This window comes from Felis catus, chromosome X (assembly GCF_018350175.1).
Source record: "Felis catus isolate Fca126 chromosome X, F.catus_Fca126_mat1.0, whole genome shotgun sequence".
Classification (NCBI taxonomy): Eukaryota; Metazoa; Chordata; class Mammalia; order Carnivora; family Felidae; genus Felis; species Felis catus.
Window position 1 is genome coordinate 38,359,219 of NC_058386.1, and position 26,191 is coordinate 38,385,409.

At 42.6% G+C, this 26,191-nt stretch overlaps 1 long non-coding RNA gene across 1 annotated transcript in view; it reads right to left on the reverse strand.

Moving 5' to 3' along the window:
* Window positions 1–22,694, reverse strand: part of LOC109496499 — a 143,971-nt gene extending 121,277 nt beyond the window's left edge. The window contains exon 1 of the long non-coding RNA XR_002152539.2: window positions 22,342–22,694. This is a non-coding gene — a long non-coding RNA (uncharacterized LOC109496499). The remainder of the gene's footprint in view (window positions 1–22,341) is intronic.
* Window positions 22,695–26,191: the final 3,497 nt, after the last annotated feature.

The following is a 26,191-nucleotide window of genomic DNA, read 5'->3' on the forward strand; positions in this document are numbered from 1 at the left end:
AAAGGAAGGGAAGCAAAAATACTATAAAAACAGGGGGCAAAGCATAAGAGACTCATAAATATGGAGAACAGACAGAGGGTTACTGGAGGGGGTGTGGGAGGGGGGATGGGCTAAATGGGTAAGGGGCACTAAGAAAACACTCATACTATCCCTGTCTCTCTCAAAATAAAGAAACTTAAAAAAACAAAAAAAGAACAGGGGTGCCTTGCCTGGGTGGCTCAGTCGGTTAAGCGCCCGACTTCAGCTCATGTCATGATCTCACCGTTCATGAGTTCGAGCCCCGCATCGGGCTCTGTGCTGACAGCTGTGAGCCTGGAGCTTGCTTCAGATTCTGTGTCTCCTTCTATCTCTGCCCCTCCCCCACTTGTGCTCTGTCTCTCTCTGTCTCTCAAAAATAAATAAATGTAAAAAAAAATTTTTTAATAAAAAAATAAAAAATAAATTAAAAAATAAAACTTTAAAAAATGTAGCTCGAATAGATGAATTGATGAAAAACAACTAACAAAGCAGAATCAAAGTGTACTAAATTACATAAAAATTGTGAGATCATAAGAAGAGATGATAATTTACTCTTGTTAAATAAAAGTATTTGCAATGAGATAACACTTCAGGCAAAACTAACCTATGCTACTAGAAGTCCGGATGATGGTTTCTCTTGGAGGGGTGCACGTAGTAACTAGAAGGGAGCAGGAGTCAAGCTTCTGGAATGCTGGTAATGCTCTGTTTCTTTATCTGTGTGCTAACTACCCAGCTGTGTTTGGCTTGCGCAATTTTCTGGATGTATAGTGTACTTCAACAGAAAGTTAAAATTGAGAAAAAGCAGTTTAAATGGAGTTCATGATATCAAAATACTATGGCTGATATTCATAATGGTGACCAAAGTTATCAAGAAGATTATGTTTCTTGTGAACGACTTTCAAAAACTCCACTGTATTTGGGGTGCCTGGCTGGCTCAGTTGGTTGGGCGTCCAACTTCGGCTCAGGTCATGATCTCACAGTTCATGAGATCGAGCCCCTCATCGGGCTCTCTGCTGCCAGCACACAACCAGCCCGCTTTGGATCTTCTGTCCCCCTCTCTCTCTGCCCCTCTCCTGCTCATGTGCTCTCTCTTACTCTCCCCCTCTCTCTCTCAAAATAAGTAAATAAACCTGAAATAAAAACTTCAATGTATTATGTATAATGCAGTTTCTAAAAGATTTATAATGTATAATGTATATAATGTATAATGTAGTTTCTAAAAGATTGCCACTCAAGGGGTGCCTGGGTGGCTCAGTCGGTTAAGCATCCGACTTCGGCTCAGGTCACAATCTCACAGTATGTGGGTTCTAGCCCCGCGTCGGGCTCTGTGCTGACAGCTCAGAGCTTGGAGCCTGTTTCAGATTCTATGCCTCCCTGTCTCTCTGCCCCTCCCCTGTTCATGCTCTGTCTCTGTCTCAAGAATAAACAAACATAAAAAAAAAACATTTTAAAGATTGCCACTCAAAATAGTTAACATTATGCCACCTACTAGATAGATGGGTTATCTGAAAAACTCACTCAAGCAGAATACCTTTTGCTTCAGTGATACTCCAGAAGTAAGGTATTAATACATTAATGCCATTGGAACGATCACAAGAACCAGGCTCAGATACTGCTCCCATTTTGCAGAAGAGAACACTGAGGTTCAGGGCAGTTGCCTGATTTCTTTACAGTTGCACATGGACAAAGTTTAATCAAGTTCCTCTGACTCAAGGAGCAGTGCAGTAGGCTTATTACTATTCTTTTTGTGAGTACGTGGCAAGCTGGAAGAAAAGAGGCTTGAACCATCTCGGGGAGAAAGGTCTTTAACTTTTATTTATTTAAGTCATCTCTACACCTAACGTGTGGCTCAAACTCACAACCCCGAGATCAAGAGTCGCACACTCTTCCGGATTAGCCAGCCAAGTGCCCCGAGAAAGGTCTATTAAGATGCTCTGTAGGTGGCCACCTCCAGCACCTGCCTTAACATCTCCCATGACCCCTCCTTAACTCGTCTGAGTGGGCCCTTGGCATTCTTTTAAGCAATGAATATGATTCTTCAACAAGTATTCAATGAGTCTTACCATAGATACAGCTAGGCTTTCAGAAGAACCTCTATAACCTTTTATATCTAGGGGCCTCTGGTACATCTCTCTGTTCTCTGGTTGTAGATAATAATAAATACAAACAGAAAGGACCCTGCAAAATGCCTGCCTTCTGTGGGGGCCTAGAAATTTCCCCTCAAATCTGTTAGAAATATTTAAGCCAATGCCTGGGTAGCAATTCCTTCAACATCCAAGATCAAAACTGACTGATTTCTGATCTGATCAAGGACTATCAGGTCCAGATTGAGCGAGGATGTAGGATGTTAAAATCAGGAAGACGTGAGGCCCACTTTGGCACATCGAGGTCCTGGGAAGGCCAGTTTTCCCACGATCCCATTAGATCTGCAGGGCTTGGTGCGGGCATCTTCTTGGGGCAAGAAGAGGAGTTATGTGTAATTCACAGATCCGCTACGTGAGCCTTAGAAACGGTGACTCTACGTCCCAGGAAGCACCTGAACTCCACCCAAAGTTCGAAGGTAAACCACTGGGTAAGACCCAGAAGGCAAAGACCTGGGACCAAATTAGGTTTAACAAAGCCACACTCCCCCTCCCAGGCCTGTGGAAGACCAGATATGGCAGAGAAGTCACTGGCCACAAAGAACTGTGAGTCTCGCCAGCGTTTTCAACCCTGTCGCAATCCATCATCCCAGATTCCACCTTGAGGACTGAGAACTTCATTATCCCAACCGCCAGGAATGCTGCTGGCTTCTATCTCTCAGCTGAAGCCTGTCCAGCAGTTGGCAAAAGCAAAGAAGAATCAACTGCCTTAAGATCATGCTCCCTTTCTAAGTACACCTCATCCATTGACTGGTCAAGGTTAGAGTGGAGAGTCTGGTCCCCCTATCTCAAGGTCAATAGCAACTCTGAAGGGCCATCCCAGCTTCAGAGCTCCCTGGGATATCAGCTGACACCTTTGCTCTGTCTGTAGCACCATTCACCTCCACCAGGCCCTGCTCCTTTCACTTCCCCAGGTGTTGATCCTGAGAATGATCCTGAATACATTTTCTATACACTAAGTTCTGGCTCAGGGTCTACTTTCTGGGCATAGGGATTCTGATCTCAACCCCTTATAAAATGTAAAAGATACTCGAAGTTTGGCAAACAGAAAGGCCATGAGTGCAAATAGCGAAAATATGAATGCAGCAGAAAGTATCTTCCTTAGAATATTGTTTTAAGAGTGGAAAAGTGAAAGGGGCGCCTGGGTGGCTCGGTCGGTTAAGCGTCCGACTTCGGCTCAGATCATGATCTCATGGTCCGTGAGTTCGAGACCCACGTCGGGCTCTGGGCTGACAGCTGGGAGCCTGGAGCCTACCTTGGATTCTGTGTCTCCCTCTCTCTCTGACCCTCCCCCGCTCATGCTCTCTCTCTGTCTCAAAAATAAACATTAAAAAAAAATTGTAAAAAAAAAAAAAAGAGTGGTAAAGTGAGGAACTTTGAAGAGGTCGATAGGAAACTGAAATTTTTTTTTAAGTTTACTTACTCATTTTTGAGAAAGAGAGAGAGAGAGAAAGATAACGGGCAGGGGCAGAGAGAGAGAGAGGGCGACAGAAAGAATCCCAAGCAGGCTCCGTGCTGCCATTGCAGAGCCCACAGCACAGAGCCCAACTTGGGGCCCAAACTCACGAACCATGAGATCATGACCTGAGCCAAAACCAAGAGTCCAACACTGAACTGACGTAGCCAACCAGGCACCCCAGAAGCTAAATTATTTTTTAAATTGTGGTTTCCAGCGTCTGATTCTTGGTTTCAGCTCAGATCATAATCTCATGGTTCATGGGTTCAAGCTCCACATCAGGCTCCGTGGGGAGCCTGCTTGGGATTCTCTCTCCCTCTCTCTCTCTCTCTCTCTCTGCCCCTCCCCCATCCACACACATATCCACAGTCTCTCTCTCGCTCTCTCTCAAAATACATAAACTAAAAAAAAAAATAAAGTAAAGTAAAAAAATTTTAAAAAGGAATAAAAAATGATTTAGCTTCAACTTAGTTTTAGTTGTAGGGATGTTTCAACCTAGGGTTATTTTAGAACTAGATTCCCAGGCAGAAGTGCTGAGTTTTCATTTGTGGTAGGTTTTTCATGGCTAGACCAAGGATTGATATTTTTAATGTCTAAGAAGCTCATATACATCAATAAATAAAAGCATGGATAGTGCAAAAGATATAAATGTTTCATAGCATGAGTAGATAACTCAAAAGAAAGTATTAAGAACAAACCATGGGGTGCCTGGGTGGCTCAGTCAGTTGAGCATCTGACTTCGGCTCAGGTCATGATCTCACAGTTCATGGGTTCGAGCCCTGTGTCGGGCTCTGTGCTGACAGCTCAGAGCCTGGAGCCTGCTTCAGATTCTGTGTCTCCCTCGCTCTCTGCCCCTCCCCCACTCATACTCTATCTCTCTCAAAAATAAATAAAACATTAAAATTTTAAAAGAACAAATCATCTCTAGTAATATAAAATGCAATTAAAACAATGTTTTCTCTATTAAATTAGCATACATGAAAAAATTATAAAATGCCCAACGCTGGTGAGGTTTTGATGAAACACATTCTCACCATTGGCATGGTGCAAATTGGCACAGCCTTTGCCAGAAGGGCAGGGGGGATATGGTGACATTTGATACTAAAACTAAGACATTAATATTCTGTATGTTAAAGTAATTCTGTTTCTTGGAATCTCTCCTAAAGAAACAATTCCAAATACTGGAAAAGCTTTGGTCTACGCATTTTTTCATTACAGCATAACTCGAGTGGCAAGAAAACAAATGTCAAACATGTAAAGTAAGTCAATGTATGCATTTGATGGGCTGTTACGTAATCGCAAAGTGATTACAAAGAATTCATAAAATATGAAAAATGCTCCTCTAAGAAGAAAGATGAACACATCCTGTATTTCTGCTGTTGAGTAGAAAAGTTTTCTTCCACCTAATATTACTTTTTTTTTAATTTTATTTATTTATTTTGAGACAAAGAGAGAGAGGGAGAAAGAGCTCACACACATGAGCGAGCAGGGAAGGGGCAGAGAGAAAGAGGGAGAGAGAATCCCAAACAGGTTCTATGCCCGGTGCAAAGCTGGACGCAGGGCTCAATTCGGGGCTCAATCCCATGACCTCGAGATCATGACCTGAGCCAAAACCAAGAGTCAGATGCTTAACCGACTGAGCCACCCGGTGACCCCTAATATCACTTTTAAACAATTATATCCTGCATTTAAAATACTTTTTCTCACAATTTAAGATACCAAAAAGACTTTGTATCAGTTTTTGTAGTATTTTTTTTTTTAATTTCGAGATACTCCGTATCACGTTGGACAGGATTCATTCACATCACTGTTCTCTAGGAACTGGACAGAAGGGTTCGTTGAAATGGGTTGGAACGTGGGACAGTAGCAGGCTAAGACACTGTCCCACTGTGGAATGGCTTCCAAGACTTTTAGGGCTTTTAAACAGTCCAAAGCCCGGGATCATTGCCCTCACTCTATTTGCTCTCGCAAGTGCAGTAAAAAGACTTTACTTACTGATCTACCAAAGGGATTTTGCCTCAAGGTTACTCGACCCAGAAAGCCATCAGCAGTAAAGCCCCAGGACCCAAGGACACCTCGAAGGGAAAGTTTGCTGTTAGCTACATTTCATCCTTAACCAGTTAGACCCCATGTTACTTGAGCAGATGTGTATTATCAGATGTGAAGGTGCTAGCTTTATGTTTTGCACAAATGTTCCAAAGTGAAACTCACAGTGAGGTACTAGAGACACAGAAATGTGTCTACTGTATTGCTCTGCATTTCCTTGAGGGAAGAAATGCTCATGAAATAACCTGGTCTGTGACTAAACTTTAGCCTCACTGCCCTAGATGAGTTTGACAAATAGAAAAGTCTGTTCCTTTACTGCAGCAGTACTTGGAAAATCACTTGTATATCACCAAGAAATGTGTCCATCAAACACTCTGAATGTTTATTTTTACATTTCAAATCCAAAAAATGTGGTGATAAATTTATCATCTGTCCTCTTGTCATACAAGTTTGCAATAATTATTCCTAACGTGTGTTAATATACTTTAGCTATTTAAATATGAAGTCAGTGGTTTCATTTTCCTTTTTTTTTTTTTTAAAGTAATCTCCACCCCCAACATGGGTCTCAAACCCACGACCTCAAGATCAAGAGTATGTTCTACTGACTGAGCCAGCCAGGTGCCCTGATGGTTTTATTTTCCATACTAGAATTTTATTGTCGTATTTCTTTTCAGTGGGATAGAATTTTCCTTTTTTTTTTAATTTATTTTTCTTAAGTAAACTCCACGCCCAACGTGGGGCTCAACTCAACACCCCAAGATCAAGAGTCACATGCTTTACCAAATGAGCCAGCCAGGCACCCCTGGATATGATTTTCAAAGAGAGGGTAATAGGAATTTGGATTTTAAGAACATGGAACGTTGGACACCTAGGTGGCTCAGTTGGTTGGGCCTCTGACTCTTGATTTCAGCTCAGGTCATGATCCCAGGGTACTAGGATCAAACCCTGCATCTGGCTCCTCGCTGAGCATGGAGCCTGCTTAAGATTTCTTCTTTCTCTTTCCCCCCCCCCCAAAAAAAACCCAGAGAACAGAATAGTAACACTTGTTAGAACAATATTATTACTTCTCTCCAACATACATGTAAATGGACTCCTATACAAAATAAAAGCTTTCTCTTTATTATGCCAATTATACCAAATCCATTTTGCCAAGGTGACACTCTTAATATTCAACAGGGTACACCAAAAATATGGAGGTACGGGAACCCTTGTACATTGCTCGTAGGGATATAAAATAGCACAACCGTTTGGAAAACAGTTTGGCAGTTTCTTTAAGAGTGAAACATAGAACAACTGTATCATCCACGCATTCCACCTGCAAGCATTATCCGAGAGAAATAAAAGCCCAAATCCATACAAAGACCTGCATGAGAATGTTCATAGCAGCTCTATTTGTAATAAACAAAACCGGAATCAACCCAATGTTCAAGAGGTGAATATAAACAAATCGTAGTAGATCTACAATTGCCCAATATCCATGAATACCCAACATCAGCAATAAAAGAGGATGAGCTGTGATACAGACCACAACATGCGTGAATTTCAAAATAATATGCTGAGTGAAAGAAGCAAGATTAAAACAAAGAACATATCCTGTTTCAATCAGCGTATGCAACATACTGGAAAATGCAAACTAATCTAGAGTGACACAGAGCAGATCAGTGGCTGCCTGGGAATTAGGTGTGGGGGGGATGATGAAGCTGCTCAAGGAAATGTTTGGGGCTGATGGAAATGTTCATTTTCTTAACCATGGTGATGGTTTCAGTGTGCATACAGGTGCTAAAACACATCAAATTGTACTTTTAGATATGTGTAGTTTGTTGTAGGTCAATTACACCTCAATAAAGCCCTTAAAAGTCAATAAGGGGCCCCTGGGTGGCTCAGCTGGTTTAGTGTCCGACCTCAACTCAGGTCATGATCTCACAGTTCATGGGTTCGAGTCCCATGTCAGGCTCTGCACTGACAGCTCGGAGCTTGGAGACTGCTTTAGATTCTGTCTCCCTCTGTTTCTCTGCTCGTTCCCTGCTTGCACTCTCTCTCTCAAAAATAAATGAACAAACATTTTTAAAAACTTAATAAATAAAAAATAAGATAGATGGAATAATATTCAATAGAAGAGGGTTATAAAAAAAAATAATAGGTTGGGACTCCTGGCTGGCTCACTCGGTAGAGCATGCGACTCTTGATCTCGGGGCTGTAAATTTAAGCCCCACATTGGGTACAGAGATTATTTAAAAGTAAAATCTTAGGGGCTCCTGGGTGGCTCAGTCAGTTAGGCATCCGACTCTTGGTTTTGGTTCAGGTCATGATCCTGTGGTTCATGGGTTGGAGCCCCGCATGGGGCTCTGCACTGAAGGTGTGGAACCTGCTTGGGGTTCTCTCTCTCTCTTCCTCTCTCTGCCCCTCACCCACTCACACAAGCTCTCCCTCTCTCAAAATAAATAAATAAAACTTAAAAAAAAAAAGAGCTGGGTGGGTGTATGGGTTAAATAAGTGATGAGGATTGGGGCGCCTGGGTGGCTCAGTCGGTTGGGCGTCCAACTTCAGCTCAGGTCACGATCTCCCGGCTTGTGGGTTCGAGCCCCGCGTCAGGCTCTGTGCTGACAGCTCTGAGCCTGGAGCCTGCTTCGGATTCTGTGTCTCCCTCTCTCTCTGCCCCTCCCCCGCACATGCTCTGTCTCTCTCTGTCTCTCAAAAATAAATAAACATTAAAAAAATTTTTAAATAAGTGATGAGAATTGAAGAGTGCACCTGTGATGAGCACCAGGTGATGCATGGAAGTGTTGAATCACTATATTGTACACCTGAAACTAACAAAACACTGTATGGTAACTAACTAGAATGTAAATAAAAACTTAAGAAAAAATAAGGTGTCACAACTGAGTTTCTTATAAGGGAGATCTAGAAAGGGATTCACACATCCTGATTTTTCAAGAACTGCACGGGAAGCTACATAAGGAACTAGCAGTAGAACTGGAAAAATCCTGTGGAAGGAACAGTCACTAAGCGACTTTCTGTTCACTAGGTCATCAGCTATGTAAGACCCCTGCAAGAGATAGAGCAATTCTTACTGAAATTTCAACAACGCAAGAATCAAAGATCTGGGGAAAGCCAAGGGGAATACTGAGCAAATATAATCCTGGTTCAAATATAATCTCAAGTTCATCCATCCAAGAGACAGGGATAAAACAATTAAAAGGCTCCTAGAATACACAGCAGGCAGTCACCTGACAAATTTCAGCCTACTACCTAGGCAAATAAAGGTGACTAGGGAGTACACGTGAGGACCCATAACATCCTGCGGAATCTCTTTTATAAAACTGTGCACACCGACAATTTCCCCATGCATCCATGAGTGTATCTTTTCTTATTTATTTATTTATTGTAAGAGAGACAGAAAGCGCCAGCAGGGGAGGGGCACACAGAGAGGCGGGGAGAGAGAGAATCCCAAGCGGGCCTTGCACTGTCAGCGCGGAGCCCAATGCGGGGCTGGAACCCATGAACCATGACTTGAGCAGAAACCGAGTCTGGCACTTAAGGGACTCAGCCACCCAGGCCCTCTGCCTCCATTAGTGTTTAAAACTTACGCCCAATTGAAAGATTTTACGTTTCACTTTGGTATAAGCCAAGGGGAGAGGGAGAAAAAGAAGGAAAGAGAGGAAGCCAAAGAGAGATAGCAAAGAAATGCCAGAGGCCTGGGGTCTGCTGTCCCTGATTGAATGTGCCAGCCACAGAAGCAATATCTTAAGCTAGTTAAGAACACATCTGCCTCCCTCCTCAACGTGAAGGATTAATCTTCCTCAATATATCTTCCCTCTGAGGCGTCTCTGGAACTGCTGTGTCACTCTTCTGTTCTGTGGATCCTCTTGGCAAATGGCTTTGAGAGGACATGATGAAAATGCGCTTTGGGTCTTGTTTGAAATGACCTTCACATAGGGCACAGGGGTGGTTCCTTCTGGTTAAGCTTTGCACTCCTGATTTCAGCTCAGGTCATGACCTCACGGTTTGTGGGTCGAGCACCGAGTCGGGCTCTGGGCTGACAGTTTGGAGCCTGCTTGGGATTCTCTCTGTCTCTGTGCCCCTTCCCCATTTGGTCTGTCTCTAGATCTCTCTCTCAAAATAAATTAAAAAACATTAAAAAATTAATAAAAAAAAACATAAGTGACCTTCACATAAACAGAAAGAATAGGCTCCCATCTAAAAGTTCTGACATGAGGGGCAGCGCCTGGGTGGCTCAGTCAGTTAAGCGTCTGACTTTGGCTCAAGTCATGATCTCATGGTTCAAGGGGTTCAAGCCCCGCATAGGGCTCAGCACTGACAGCTCGGAGCCTGAAGCGTACTTAGGATTTTCTTCTCCCTCTCTCTCTCTGCCCCTCCCCTGCTCTCGCTCTCTCTCTCAAAAATAGACACTTAAAAAAATTTTAATAAAAAATAATTTTTTTTTAAATTGCAAATGCATACACCTGGGAGAACTCAATGACAAGTAACTCAAAGAAGCTGTTAGAACTTGGGCTTATACAGCATCTTAACAAAAGAGCAATGCATTTGTAGAGACGTGAAAGGATGAAAGAAAAGGGTTTTAGGCTTCCAGGCACAGTAAACTTGGGGGAAATGAATAGATGGTGAAAATTAATAAAACATAAGGCTATTCGTGCAGGTTCATTGTAACAATGAACCTGATGTAACAATGCCCGCCTGCATTTCTTACTAGTGACAAAGTCACAAGGTACTGCTAATACTACTGTGGTTTGTTATCTACATGCAAATGGAAAGAAATGTTAATCCTAGCTAGAGGTTAGTAAAAAATGCAAATGTAAGGGGGTTTTTTTCCCCCTTTTCAAGATCACAGATCCTCCTGAGTTCTAGGAGTTGACCTCAAGTTAAGAACCCCTAGTCTAGGGGGGCCTGGGTGGCTCTATAAGTTGAGTTTCCAACCTCGGCTCAGGTCCTGATCTCAGGGTACATGGGTTCGAGCCCTGCGTGGGGCTCTGTGCTGACAGCTCAGAGCCTGGAGCCTGCTTCGGATTCTGCGTCTCCCTCTCTCTCTGCCCCTCCTCCACTAACGCTGTATCTCTCTCTCTAAAAAATAAGTATTCAAAAATTTTCAAAATAAATGAACCCTTAGCCTAAAAATGTGAGGTCTTATTGTACAATCCCCCCCCACACACACACACACCAGACATACACACATTGGTCTGTTATTATGTCCTGCGAAAGTCCCCATCACATACCAAACTCCATGCTCAGAGACAAGAGCCAGTCTTTCCAGACCCTTCCCTTCCTCAAATCGTGGAGAAGCCTCAAGAGACCGATACAATGCCTGACACCTCACCTCTGCTACTTGCGGTACCTCTTAATGTCTTTTTTATCTGTAACTCTCTCTGCAAGCCTTGTATCCGATGCCCCCAGGTCAGTTTCATCTTTTACAAAAAAAATGTTATTTCAGGGACACCTCCTTGGCTTAGTTGGCAAACTCTTTTTTCCTTCTCTTAAGTAATCTCTGATCCTGCTCGGAGCTCAAACTCACGACGGGGAGATCAAGAATTGGAGACTGAGCCAGCCAGATCTCAGGAGTATGGGACTCCTGAGCTCGGCATCATGAGTTCAATCCCCACGTTGGGCATAAAACTTACTTAAAGAAAAAAATTTTTTGGCAATAATCATGATTTCAGGTTTTAATTCCCTCCAGGGAAAACTTTAATCTTAAGATATCATAGATATAAACTGGAAGGATTTTCGCAAACACAGGTATTCTGCACTTACAGCAATAGCTGTGAACTCCAAATTTTTTATCCGGAACATGAAGTAATTGAAAATAACGAGGCTGACTCAGGCTCACACCTCCCAATCCAAACTGTTCTGAAGAACCTTCACCCCTATGCAAAGGATCGTTGTGACTGATAACAGAGGTCGGGTCACCTCTTTTCAAACATTCTTTTCCAGTGCAGCAGACTTAGAATGGTATATTTACTGTGCATATACACTGTGATTCCCACCTCGTTTTCACAATACTTTTAAGGGACTCGCTTAAAAATAGAACATACAGGGGCGCATGGCTGGCTTAGTTCATACAGCATGAGACTTTTGATCTCGCAGTTAAGTTTGGGCCCCCACGTTGGGTGTAGAGATTACTTAAAAATAAAATCTTAGGGGCGCCTGGGTGGCGCAGTCGGTTAAGCGTCCGACTTCAGCCAGGTCACGATCTCGCGGTCCGGGAGTTCGAGCCACGAGTCAGGCTCTGGGCTGATGGCTCAGAGCCTGGAGCCTGTTTCCGATTCTGTGTCTCCCTCTCTCTCTGCCCCTCCCCCGTTCATGCTCTGTCTCTCTCTGTCCCAAAAATAAATAAACGTTGAAAAAAAATTAAAAAAAAAATAAAAATAAAAAAAAATAATAAAATCTTAAAAAAAGTAAGAATAAAAACTAAAAATAAAAGTCACCATAGCTCCAAAGTCTTTCTTATCAGTAGGTCTTTTGGATGCAGTTGGCCATTAATCAGCGTCCTGATAAGAGACGCATGACAAACTCATTTGGGATTTTTGAACAAGCTTTTTAAGAAGGGAGTATTTACAGGAATGCCTGGGTGTCTTCAGTCATGGCCCCGAGGTTCGTGAGTTCGAGCCCCATATCGGGGTATTCTCTCTACCCCCCCCCCCACCACTCCCCCACTTGCGCTGGCTCTCTCTCTCAAAATAAGTACATAAACTTAAAAAAAACAAAAAAGGAGTTTTTACAAAGGTATGGGCTGGGTTAAGTACGGGAAGCAACAAGAGATGCCGAAGCACCCAGGGGACTGGCAGGGTGGGAGGCCATAGCTTGACCTGACGGAGCTTGGGGAGGGATCCCAGCTGAGAGCTGGAGCTGTGGGAAAATGGCAGGACAGAGGGAGGGAGGTAACCATGGCCGGGACCTCATCTAAGTGGGGGGCAGGGAGAGATCCTGATGATGATGCAATAAGCACTCTGACCTTTCTCTCCTGCCCTTCAGTCTCTAGCTAACCTCCATCCCCATGGCCCAACCCAACCAGAAGCTAAAAGGCAGGGGTGTTCAGGCCCTGCCTTCCATAGGGGGGGGTCAGAGCAGGGCAAAGAAAAGTGGAAAAAGCAGTGTGGAGGAGGGAAAAGTGGAGAATAGACAGCATTTGCCCTAGGGCCTTTTCAAGTGTTTATACAAAAACAATTTGAGGAAATTGAAGGCAGTTATCTGGTTCATAATTCAAGTCCCTCTTAAGATGATGCTTTTAAGGAAGGTCTTGTTGGCTTGGCTTCCCAGTTCCATATTGATCAAATTGTGTAGATAATTGTTTGTTTACCTTACCTTTTACTTCACCCTTCCTGGTCCCAGTCAGTGGGAAGGCCTGGAGGGGCATTTCTTAAATGAGGCAGATTTGGGCTTAATTGTTAATTCGCTCAAAAGAGAGTACCTCTAGGGTGTTGTTGGGGGTTTTCTTGTTGTTGTTGTTGTTGTTGTTGTTGTTGTTGTTTGGGGGGGAGGGTTTGTTTTGTTTTGTTTTGTAATCATTCCTGTTCAAATTCTGTCTTGAAATATTGAAAGTTACAGGGATGATTTAAAGAACAACCTGGACTTAGGCGAAAGAAAGAGTAAACACATTTATAAATGTCAGATGCGGCCCCTGTAGGGGCTATTGATGCAGACAGCCAGAGCCAGCATTAAAAAAATTATCCAAAGGGCTTCTTGATTCAATATCATTGCTGACCAGAAGTCTGGCAAAGAACTGATGCTGATGTGCTTGGAAAGCCTTAGCTTTCCCTGGTCCCCTGTCACTGCACATAAGAACCTTTAAAGCAGCCAGGGGCTCTCAAGGTCTGAGTACAGAAACTTCTGTTTCAACCACTAAGCAGCGGGGATGATGTAGCTCCCCCCACACCGGCCAACCATCCAGTGCTTCACTCTGAACTTAAGTCACCTGTCACGTATTATTTTTTTTAATGTTTTTTTATTTATTTTTGAGGCAGAGAGAGACAGGGCATGAGCAAGGGAGGGGCAGACAGACAGAAGGAGACACAGAATTTGAAACAGGCTCCAAGCTGTCAGCACAGAGCCCGACGCGGGGCTCGAACCCACAGACTGTGAGATCATGACCTGAGCTCAAGTCAGACGCTCAACCGACTGAGCCATCCAGGCACCCCACCTGTCACGTATTAAGAAGCTCATCCACATACCTTTATATTTCTTCTTGTACCTGGGAGACTCCTCTGAGACTTTAATTCAGTCCAACACATCACACCTCAGTGATAACCATTCCTGGTATCCCCACGATCGGTGTGGCTCCTTCCCACAATGCGGCTATATCTCAAAGTATTACTCTGGTTGTACTCTGGGGTTTTTTTTTCCTGCCCCCCTCTTTACACCCCCTGGTGCACGGAAGACCAATTCCGTTGTTCCAGTCTACATGGCAGGTGAAGTTAAGGTACGTAAAAAACATTCAAAGAAACTTCTAACTTATGTGTCAAAGATTCTTGGAAATGTGTATGCCAGCTTTTCCTCTCTCAGAGATTAGATGAGACAGAGCCTAGGCAAAGTGGGAAAAGATGCACGGTAGAATCTGAAATGGAAGAGGAAAGACAGAAGAGTGGGCGGAATGGATTTTCTGTCACAATAACCAGAGCGCAGAGGAAAAAGGGATCCCCTTTCCCCTATCCCTATCAACTCATAGTTGGTGGACAACTGAGCTTTCAACAATACTGGATATCTGGTGGGTCCCCTTTTCCATTCCACCCTTGACCAAAAGGTGGAGATGGGAGGCGTGAAAGGAAAACCTCAGCCCCTGGGCTAAGGTAGAACAGAACAGAAACAAGGTTATCTTCCTTCAGCAGGGCAACAGGAGACACATATTTTCTGTTCCACGTTCACTTCAAGAACTATGTCAGAAGGATGAAGGTTAGCTGCTTATGACTGAAAACCCCAAATAATAATGATTTAAACAAAAATAAGTATACCACTCATGTAGAAGAGGTTTTAGAAAATGCGTATATACTTTTCCCTCTTATTACTCAGCTGGCCTCCTTCTAGGTCATGGTCCCAGAAGGTAACGTGATTTCTAGCCTTCATGTCTACATTCCAGGTAGCAGGAAGGAAGAAAAAGAGGGAACAATCCCTCCCTTTAAGCAAACTTCCTGGGAGTTTCACATGACATTTCCAATTACATCTACGTAACAGAACTTAGTCACACATAGCTGCAACAAAGGCTTCGAAATTATAGTCTTTATTCTGAGCAGCAAAAACTACGGGTTCTATTCTCTTTTTTTTTTCCGTGCTTAGTTACGGGTTCTATTTCAAAGGAAGAAAGGGAAAACAGATATGGGGAGGAGGGTAACTGTCTCTTCCACATAGATAATCAGAATGATCTTCTTTCATTTTGTTAAAACAAGACCATGGACCCAAGATGGAGTGACATATGCCAAGCCCCCCATCACCAAACTTAAATGCCATTTTCAGCTCTCCCAGAAATGGAGAGCTTTAGTCAGTCAGGAACTACCTAATGAACACTAGTGAAGGAATCTGCCGGACAGATCCCTGCCATATCCCCTAAAGGAAAGTAACCTTGCAACAGACCAATCACCTTTTCTGCCTAGTGCAACTTCCTTCTTCCTGCTCCCTTCTGCCTATAAAAGTCTTTCATGTTGTAAAGCACCTCAGACCTCCTCTCCACTTTCTTTTTTTTTATATATATATATAATTTATGGTCAAGTTAGTTAACATACAGTGCATACTGTGTGCTTTTGGCTTCAGGAGTAGATTCCCATGATTCATCGCTTATATACAATACCCAGTGCTCATCCCAACAAGTGCCCTCCTCAATGCCCATCACCCATTTCCCCACCCCACCTCCCCCATCCCTGACTTTGTTCTCCGTATTTGTCTCTTATGGTTTGCCTCCCTCTCTGTTTGAAACTATTTTTTCCCCTTCCCTTCCCCCATGGTCTTCTGTTAAGTTTCTCAAATTCCACTTAGGAGTGAAAACATAGGATACCTGTCTTTCTCTGACTGACTTATTCACTTAGCATAACACACTCCAGTTCCATCCACGTTGTTGCAAATGGCAAGATTTCATTCTTTCTCATTGCCAAGTAGTATTCCATTGTGTATATAAACCACAATTTCTTTATCCATTCATCAGTTGATGGACATTTGGGCTCTTTCCATAATTTGGCTACTGTTGATAGCACTGCCATTAACATTCGGGGTACATTCTTCTCAGAGCTAGAACAAACAATCCTAAAATTTGTATGGAACCATACAAATGCATCACAGTCCCGGACCTTAGCCTGTACTACAAAACTGTAATCATCAAGACAGTATGGTACTGGCACAAAAACAGACACGAAGACCAAAGAAATAGAATAGAGAACCCAGAACTGGACCCACAAATGTATGGCCAACTCATCTTTGAGAAAGCAGGAAAGAGTATCCAATGGAAAAAAGACAGTCTCTTGAGCAAATGGTGCTGGGAGAACTGGACAGCGACATGCAGAAAAACGAAATTGGACCACTTTCTTACACCATATACAAAAATAAATTCAAAAAGGATGAAAGGCCTAAATGTGAGACAGGAAACCATCAAAACCCTACAGGAGAAAACAGCAACAACCACTTTGGCCTCAGCCACAGCAACTCCTTACTCGTCACATCTCTGAAGGCAAGAGAAATAAAAGCAAAAATGAACTATTGGGACCTCATCAAGATAAAAAGCTTCTGCACAGCAAAGGAAACAATCAACAAAATTAAAAGGCAACTGATGGTTTGGAAGAAGATATTTGCAAATGACATCTCGGATAAAGGACTAGTATCCAAAATCTGTAAAGAACTTGCCTGAATCTATAAAGAACACACACCTGAAAAACAAATAATCCCATGAAGAAATGGACAGAAGACATGAATAGACACTTTTCCAAAGACAGCCAGGTAGCCAACAGGCCCATGAAAAGGTGATCAATGTCACTCATCATCAGGAAAGTACAAATCAAAAGCACAATAAGATACCACCTCACACTGATCAGAGTGGCTAAAATTAACAACTAAGGAAACAACATGTTGGCAAGGACGAGGAGAAATGGGAACCCTCTTGTTCTGTTGGTGGGAATGCCAACTGGTGCAGCCGCTCTGGAAAACAGTGTGGAGGTCCTTCAAAAAATTAAAAATAACCCAGCAATAGCGCTCCTCTCCACTTTCTAGATGGGTTTAGTCCTTTCAGTGTGAGCCTCAGTTTTGAGGACAGCAACTTCAGAAGGTAAAAGAATAGTAGTAAGATTATTTACGTGTTGCCCATTTTTGTTAGGGATCCCAGAGGCCATACAACATTTTAGGATAATACCCCGAATTACAGTGATGACATTCCACCAGGACATATCAAATTGCTAAGAATTTCATACAATTTCTAGAACACTTATATACCTATACAAATACAGCACAAGGCTTAGTTACTAATTCTATTTTGACAACGCTTCCGGTGTAATTTAACATACCAAATAAGCCTAATTAACAAATCCATTGAAATGTTGCTGGAACCACCTGGAAAAATGCCACAGTTTCTTTCAGGTCAAAAAGACTTTATTTAGAATTGGCCTCAGGAAGAGGCACCTGGCCGGCTCAGTTGGTAGAGCATGTGAATCTGGGTTGCCAGGTCAGGAGCCCAAGCCCCAACTTGAGCATAGAGCATACTTAAAAAAAAAAAAAAAAAAAAAAAAAAGGAAAGGAAAGGAAAGGAAAGGAAAGGAAAGGAAAGGAAAGGAATTTGCCTTAGGAACACATATCAAGAAAAGGTTTTAAAGCAGTTGTCTAAATGGGATCACACATTATTATAAAACTTAATAATTATATATTAACAAAACTTCCCTGTCTTAATATTAAGACTCGGTTTCCTAAGTATTCAAAGACCTGATAAGGAGAGCAAATACAGGAAATTTTTTTTAATGTTTTATTTATTTTTGAGAGAGAGAAAGAGAGACAAAGCGCAAGTGGGGAAGGGAAGGGGCAAAGAGAGAAGGAGACACAGAATCGGAAGCAGGCTCCAGGCTCTAAGCTGTCAGCACAGAGCCCGACACAGGGCTCAAACCCACGAGCCGCCATGAGCTATCAGCGCAGAGCCTGACAAGGGGCTTGAACCCATGAGCCGCCATATCATGACCTGAGCTGAAGTCGGATGCTTAAGCAACTGGGCCACCCAGGCGCCCCGGAAGATAAAATGCGGACTCTTTTGATTTCTGGGTAGATTACTTTAAAAGTAAAGGAACTTTCACCATCGGTTATCAAAAGTAGACCAACGGTCAAAAAAATGATCCTTTAAACAGAGAAGACCAAATTCTAATTTTGCAACAGCTTACTTTCGCAGCCAGGGCAGAGTGGTGCAAGAGGACTGGCTCCGGGGATCCCAAACAGATCAGGTTTAGCCTCTCGCTGCTGACAAAACCCAAAGGCAGAGAAACCGAGTGGAGGTGAAACAAGAAAGGAATTTATTTCAGTGGGACCAACGCCGGGCAGACAGCAGACTAAGTGTCTCAAATACTGTCTCCAAAGTGCTGAAACTTCTCAGTTTATAGAAGGAAAAAGTAGGACAAAGGTCGGGGGGTACAGGCAGGTGGGCAGCAAAGGTCAGATCAACACTGTCAAGAGCGGGCTCTTGATGGCTCAGGGCAGTCTGCATGGCTTAAGGGGGTAGTTTCGGTTCCCAGCAGGGGGTACTTTGCCCAAAGAGTCTTTTGCCTGAATTAAGTGATAAGGGGAAAGAACTTAACAAAAAAGCTTGAGGTCCAAATGCAGGTAGTTGAGGTTCTCTTTCACTTTTGATATTAAAATATATTCATTTCAGGGTGTCTGGGTAAGTCAGTCGGTTGAGTGTCTGACTTTGGCTCAGGTCATGATCTCACGGTTTCTGAGAGACAGAGCATGAGCAGGGGAAGGGCAGAGAGGGAGGGAGACACAGAATCCAAAGCAGGCTCCAGGCTCTGAGCTGTCAGCACAGAGCCCAGTGCGGAGCTTGAACTCAGCAACTGTGAGATCATGACCTGAGCTGAAGTCCGATGCTTAACGGACTGAGCCATCCAGGCGCCCCTCAACAATAAATAAATGTTAAAAAATTTTTTAAACAAATAAACATTAAAATATATGTGTGTATATATATATATATATATATATACACACACACACACACATATATATTCATTTCAACCTTAGTCCTGAGCACATAAAATTCCTTTCCAAAGATTACTTTTTCACACTTTCTTCTTCCTCAAAAAATTGTATCTCCATTCCTTATACTTCTTTTACCAGAAATACATGTTACTTCCTTTGCATATGAAGATTTTTCCCTTATTTCTAGTAGCTTTAATTTAATTAGAATTCTAACCCCTTAGAAACCTTAATTTCTAGTGAAAACTAAGAAGTAAACAATTAGGAATGGTATTAGCATTCGGTGGCTTGACAGACTTATAAATACTTTTTATAATTTCTAGAAGCATATGCTTTCTCATGGTAAATGCCATAGCACGGCACAAACCATGTTTGCTAATAGACACAAAAATCTTTAGCTTCCCTGTAATAAACTAAAAGTGGATAAACTTATGTTCAGTAATTAAATTTTCAGTATTTAATATCTTGTTTGGAAATGATCCAAATATTCAATAAATTTCCATCGTTTAATTTAACTTAGCAAACCTCTTAAATTTCAAGATACCAAAGAGATTTAGGAAGTTCTTTTTAAGTACACATCCCATAAAATATAACTATCCCTAAAAATTTTATCTATAAGCCCTTATTCCACTTACATCTAAATCATTTGCTTCCGATAATTATGTTTATATTACCCACGAAACATCATGAGATATCAGACAAAACAGTCATCATTCTAAGTTCTTTTTGCTGACAAATTTTCTGACAGAGACAACATGAATTTGACTAGTAAAAAGACATGCCTACTTTAATTAAATCTACACACTTAAACTAGCTTTTATTTATCAAAGATCATCCCCAGATCATGTGAACTTGAAAAACATTCAGGTTAATTTCTTTTTTTTTTTAAGATTACTTACTTATTTTAATTTTTGTAATGTTTATTTATCTTTTGACAGAGAGAAACAGAGCGTGAGCGGGGCAGGGACAGAGAGGGAGACACAATCTGAAGCAGGCTCCAGGCTCTGAGCTGTCAGCACAAGCCTGACAAAGGGCTCGAACTCACAAACCGTGGGATCATGACCTGAGTCAAAGTCAGACGCTTAACCAACTGAGCCAACTGAGCCACCCAGGTGCCCCAGTTTGTTTATTTCTGAGAGAGAGGTGGGGGGGTGGAGGGCGCTGAGAGAAGAGAGAGAGAATCCCAAGCAGGATCCACGCTGTCAGCGCAGAGCCCCACGCAGGGCTCGATCCCAGTAAGTGTGAGATCATGACCTGAGCCAAAATCAAGAGTCGGATGGGTTAGTTTCTTCATGAAAGTTTTAGAATGTCCAAAACTTACAAATGCTGGCTTTTCAAACCAACTGAGTAGGGTTCTTTAACAAATTATATTTAGCTATACCATCCAGAGATAGAAAAATACATCATATTAAAACATGTATGTGGTAAACACACACACACACACACACACACACACACACACACACACAAATGCAAAGATCTAATAGCTCTTGTTTTTACCAGTATTTGTGGAGAGGACACTATAGGCCTAATTTCCAAATACCTGCCTCTTTTTTTTTTTTTCCTTCTGAGAAACTTCTCCCTAAAGCTTACATTTCAAAGAATGGCTCCTGCTCCTTGAGAAGATGAGGACAGACAGTTTGTATCACAAAGACACAGATTAAGTAAGTGCGGGTCAATTCTGTTTCCAAAGTCCTGCCTTTTTCAAGCATTTTCAGAATAGGGAGGTTTGGGGAAACTGGCAAAAGGGTAAGTGAAGTTTTGAACTTCTGGAGCCACACCGTTGACCCTACAGAGAGTCACTGGCAGGACAGGATAGTTGTGTCCATTTCCCCAAAGAATTGGCTCATAACTTTTGCTTTAGGTACCTTTTATCTCTTTAATTAGCCTTTTGCAATGAATCACTCAATGAAGCTATTTTGGAATTTCAAAAGCCGTTGTAGGCTTCTGCATACTAGTTAAAATAGGTTTAAAAAATATTATCCTGTTTGTTTCATTTGGGAGCCCGTGTTTTTAAGTGCACTTTTTATTTTATTTTTTCATGCTTATTTATTTATTTTTGAGAGCTAGACAGAGCATGAGTGGGGAAGGGACAGAGAGAGAGACACCCAGAACTTGAAGCCGGTTCCAGGCTCCACGCTGTCAGCCCAGCGCTTGAAGCTGGACTAGAACTCAGGAAACGCGAGATCCTGACCTGAGTCTAAATCAGATGCTCAACTGACTGAGCCACCTAGGCGCTCCTTAAGTGCACTTTTTAAATGATTTTATCTATTTGGAACATTCCTCATAATGACCCTTGTAATTTCCAGCCGTTTTTGGTAAAATTTTGCCAGCTTGGTAAATCTCCGCAACTTCCAGGACTATAGTTCTTATATATAAAAATAAGCAAGTAAAAAATTAAAAATTACAAAGTAAAATAAAATAAGCAGGTATGCTGGAAGGTCGCATTTCCTTTGGCTAGGCCTCTGGTTTCCTAAAGCCACAGTAATAATCGGGGGGGGGGGGGGGGCAGGAAGGGCTGAAAGAATGAGGTTGCAAAGAACGAGGGTTGCAGCTGCCCCCACAGTTTCCAGGGGCAATCTGGGGACTGTAGAGAGAAAACTAGTCTTTACTGGCCTGAGCTAGAAGGAAAGCCATCTTAGGTTTCCTTCTAGGTCGGCATGATTGTCTGTAAACTTGGTGTAAACCAGAGCCTGATGCGCACCTGCTTTGTGAATGCGTTGCCTAAAGGGAAACCATCTTGTCCTTGAGACACCGATCAGTGCTCCTACCCCCTGCATTCCTTGATGTGAAACTCCGTGACTCCTGTCTGTACGCTAATCTATAATCCTCTGGCTTTTTTACAAAATGTGAAAAAGCATATAAGCTCGTAAAAACGGTTCATTCTCCAGAATACCTTCTTCCCGGGCAGCTGGACTCGAATAACACTCAAACACAACTCCCTTACATGTAACGATTCTAAAAGCTTTGTTCATACTGTGTCCACGGGACAAACCAAAGGGCTGGGGTTTCTTTCTGGCTCCCGAGATACCCACTTAGCAATGGCCTTTATCTACACAAAGCAAGACAGACAAACACGTACACCTCCATGTATCAGCAGTTAACTAAGAGGTGTTACTGCCTCCCGGCCACAAGAAGGCCCTCTATGCACCACCACCAATCCCGAGGAATCTTGGATTGGGGAAAAGGGCTTGGACCCGCAAACCCCGAGGAACCGGGACTGCAGGCCAATTCCAAACAAATGGAGAACCGCAGACTATACTGTCAGCAGTTCCCAACGTGGAATCCAGAGACGGGGCTAGGGCATGGGGTTTCCCACCCGGGGAATTGCAGTCTGAAAAGCCAGAGGCATGGCTCCACGCAGACCCACCCGTCTGCCAGCCAGGTTGGGCGCGGGGGCATTACTGCCGGCTCAGCTCGGCTCCTGGGCAGGACCATCTGCCAGGTCAAGCTGACCTGCCCTTTTAAGGAAAGCCAATTAAATCGGGAGCTTGAACGCAATACAAGACCTAAGCTCAACCGAGGGGAACTTACCAGAGCCCTTGAAACGGCCAGAAAGACAGTGAACTCAAGAGTTTTCGGGGGCACCACGCCCGTCTCTTGTTGTTCCCGAATGCCAGTGGAGGTTAGCTTCTAATTGCCGTTGCTGACCCCAAATTCACTGGAAAACAAAATTCAACCAAGTAAACTTGGAACATTTCCTTGGCTTTCTTAAGCGTTTCGTGAATCTGGCAGCAGTCCACCTAGCAAGTGGAGGAATTATACAAAATGGAAGCCTCTTACGGGAAGAAGGGTCGGGCAAAAAAGTTATTAACAAAAGAGAAGAAAGGGTTATTTCAGGACAGGACCTCTTTTGCCGGGGGGGAAGGGACCAGCAGGGTTTTTTACCATGCAGATTACCTTCCTAGTGCCAATCAGAGAATTTCAGATCGACTGTTACAAGGTCGCATTCCTGAGAGAGTTGAAGCTGTAATTAAGTCTTGGTATGCCGTCGTTGGGGGCAAATGGCTCCATTTTGACCTTTGTTGTTGCTGTTGTAACAAATGAACAGAGAACATACCAGCAAAAATTCATGTAGAGAGAGAATTCAGGCCAAAAAGCAGCATAGTAAAAAAATTATGAAACATTGGGTCGCTCTTGCTGATGCATATAATGTGTGTGTGTGTTGGGAGAGCTGGGGAGGTCGAGAGCCATACCGGGAAATTGATAACGGCAATGCAATTAACTAGATTCCAGCTCTTACTTGCATTTTACCAAATAACAATATTTTATAAGTTGAAGTGTCGGCATTTCAACAGTGATATGTATATAAATGAAGTATAATCGCTAGTGGCTTATATGGACTATTATTCAGAGATAACTTTGGTGATGCTGGTGAGCGTGGTAAGTACATTTCCTGGTTTTGATAATGTATTGTGGTTTTGTAAGATGTTACTGTTGGGAGAAGCTATGTACATGAACGGTAACATAGGACCTTTCTCTACGGTTCTTGCAACTGTCTGTGAGTCTGTAATTATTTCAAAATAAAACCTTAAAATTTTTTTATTGTTTCAGTGATGATCCTATATATTTTGTCTTACACAATTGAGACCACTTGCCACTGAAATTTTTATCATGCTTTTTTCCTTCCATCTTGTAGCGTAATAATTTTCTCATGCCATGAAAAAATCCCTTGCAAACATAATTTTTGAAGGCTGCATGATGTCCAACGGCATATTTGTAACATATTCCTATCCATTGCCTTATTGTTGCCCTGTTCAGTTGTTCTGAGCTGTAGGGATTCATTTTTGCAAGGGGTTATTATAAAAATGATTGAACTACAGACTTTATACAGAAATCTTTCGTCTGGGTTTATATTTTTATGAATGAGTCGCAGAAATAGAACACTTCAATCAGTAGGAGTGAATATTATGAAGGCTTCTGATACGCATCACCAAATTGTTTTTCTACTACGTTTGTACCAATCCACTTTCCCAAGAGTTCGGTGTGAGAGAACCTTTTGTCACCAGCTACACCCCAAGACCTGACCTCTACTGCTCAGCTGCTTGTACCCACAGACCTTTGTCCCCCATTTTTCCTTTAAGCCCTTCTTTCCAGCTTCTCTCTTAACTCAGGCGAATAGTGGGCACATAGCATCCCATGATGGACAATACTACCCCTCAAGTGATAATGCCTGCCTGTAGAACCAGCTCTGCTGGCCCAAAGCACCCTGACTAGTTTGAGCTAAACCCACGCAGTGACTGACAGTTACCTTTAACCCATTATAATACTAAATCTCCCCCAAGAAGGCGCACAAGCCTCATTTACATTGTATACAATATATGGGTAGGCATGTTTCCTTAAGGCGCATGCGCAACCTTATGCCCTCCTGTGCTAAAGATGACAAAGCTCCACTTTCTAACCTTAACCCTAAATAAAAGGAACCCATTCACCCTTGCTCAGAGAGGCAAGGCTTTGGAAGTTATTCCCCATGATGCAAATAAAGTTTCTTTTGTGCAACAACTCCACCGATCTGCAACTCACCAAGGAGCAGACTCCTGTCCCCGTGGTTACCCTTTCTCACATTCAAATTGCCATTTCTGAAAGAACACATCAAGAAACACTTCAGACAGCAGATTCCTGGAGAATTTGCTAACCTTCAATTCTAGAAGACGCCACTCGGTCACATCTCAAAATGTTGGTTTTGCCAGCTAAGACCGTTTATAGTGGATGAGTGGCAAACAGTCAGACACTGAGGTTGTTAGCAAGTTAAAATATATTTATTAAAAGAGCTACAAAGGGCGCCTGGCTGGCTCAGTCGGTAGAGCATGTGACTCTTGATCTTGGGGTTGTAAATTTGAGGACCACATCGGTGTAGGGATTACTTAAAAATAAAATATTTTTAAAAAGTCATTTGATCCTTATCATGACTTTATTAAAAAACAATTTAAAAATAAAAGGGCCATAAATTTTTACACCTCAAACTAAGGTGGCATTGTGTGTTAACTGTACTTCGAGGAAAAAAAAAAAAGCCAGGAGCACCTGGGTGGCTCAGTCTGTTAAGCATCTGACTCTGGGTTTCAGCTCAGGTCATGGTCTCACAGTTCGTGAGTTTGAGCCCTGCATCAGGTTCCGCACTGAGCCTGCTTGGGATTCTCTCCTTCTGTCTCTGTCCCTCCCCTGCTTGCTCTCTCTGTGTCTCAAGATAAATATATACACTTAAAAAAAGTTTTTATTAAAAAAAAGCGCCCTAAATTCTGACTACTAGGCCTGAAAATTACTAAGCCTGAAAATTACTAGCTGATGTTTTGTTGTGAAAAACAAGGTATCTGATTCATAGTATTGCTTTCATTAAAAGGCTACCAGTGCTGAATACTTTCCAGTTACCCCTCTAGATCTACTTAACCTCTCTTGCACACAGCTTTCTGCCATGAAAGTCTGTCTTCTATGGACAGTAACGGACTCCCATGTGCTCTGGCTTCTTGTTGAGTTCATCCAATGGGGAGATAACAGGGAAAAGGGAAAGTTTGGGGTACTTAACCCATTGTTTCTTCCCTGTAAGCTCTACAGGGATTACTTGTGTCTCTCAACCAGCGCTCACTGCTCCTCTTGAGGTAGTCCTTTACGTATGGCTTTATCTTTCCAGACTCCAAGTCTTTCTGGCCCTTCCCAGTTCAGCATATATTCTGGTTACTAACCTTTCTTCAAATTATCCTAATTTGGGTGCCTCCTCTATCCGGCTGGGGCCCTCCTTGAAAGAGTTGGCTAGCTCTGGTGGTTTGAGGGAGTGGGGGCACCCTCTTACCTTCGAACAGGTCAGCTACTTTTATCCTTCTAAACTGAAAGTCAGATCATTTTACTCTCTTCCTCAAAACTTTGAATGGTTTCCCACCACTCAGAAAAAATTAATCCAAAATCCTTAGCCTAGGGGCACCTGAGTGGCTCAGTCAGTTAAGCATCCAACTTCAGCTCAGGTCACGATCTCACAGTTTGTGAGTTTGAGCCCCCCGTCGGGTTTCAGCACAGATCCTCTGTCCCTCTCTTTCTCTGCCTCCTCCCCCACTCATGCTCTTGCTCTCTTTCAAAAATAAATAGGAGCTCCTGGGTGGCTCAGTTGGTTAAGCCCCCAACTTCAGCTCAGATCATGATCTAGCAGTTCGTGGGTTTAAGCCCCATATAGGGCTGTCCCCTGTCAGCATGGAGTCCGCTTCGGATCCTCTGTGTCCCTCTCTCTGCCCCCTCCCCAGCTTACATGCAGGCTCTTTCTATATATATCAAAAATAAAATAAAATAAAATAAAATAAAATAAAATAAAATAAAATAAAATAAACAAACGTAAACAAAATAAAATAAGATAAAATAAAATATAAGTTTTAAAAAAGTTCTTAACATAGTCTACAAGGGC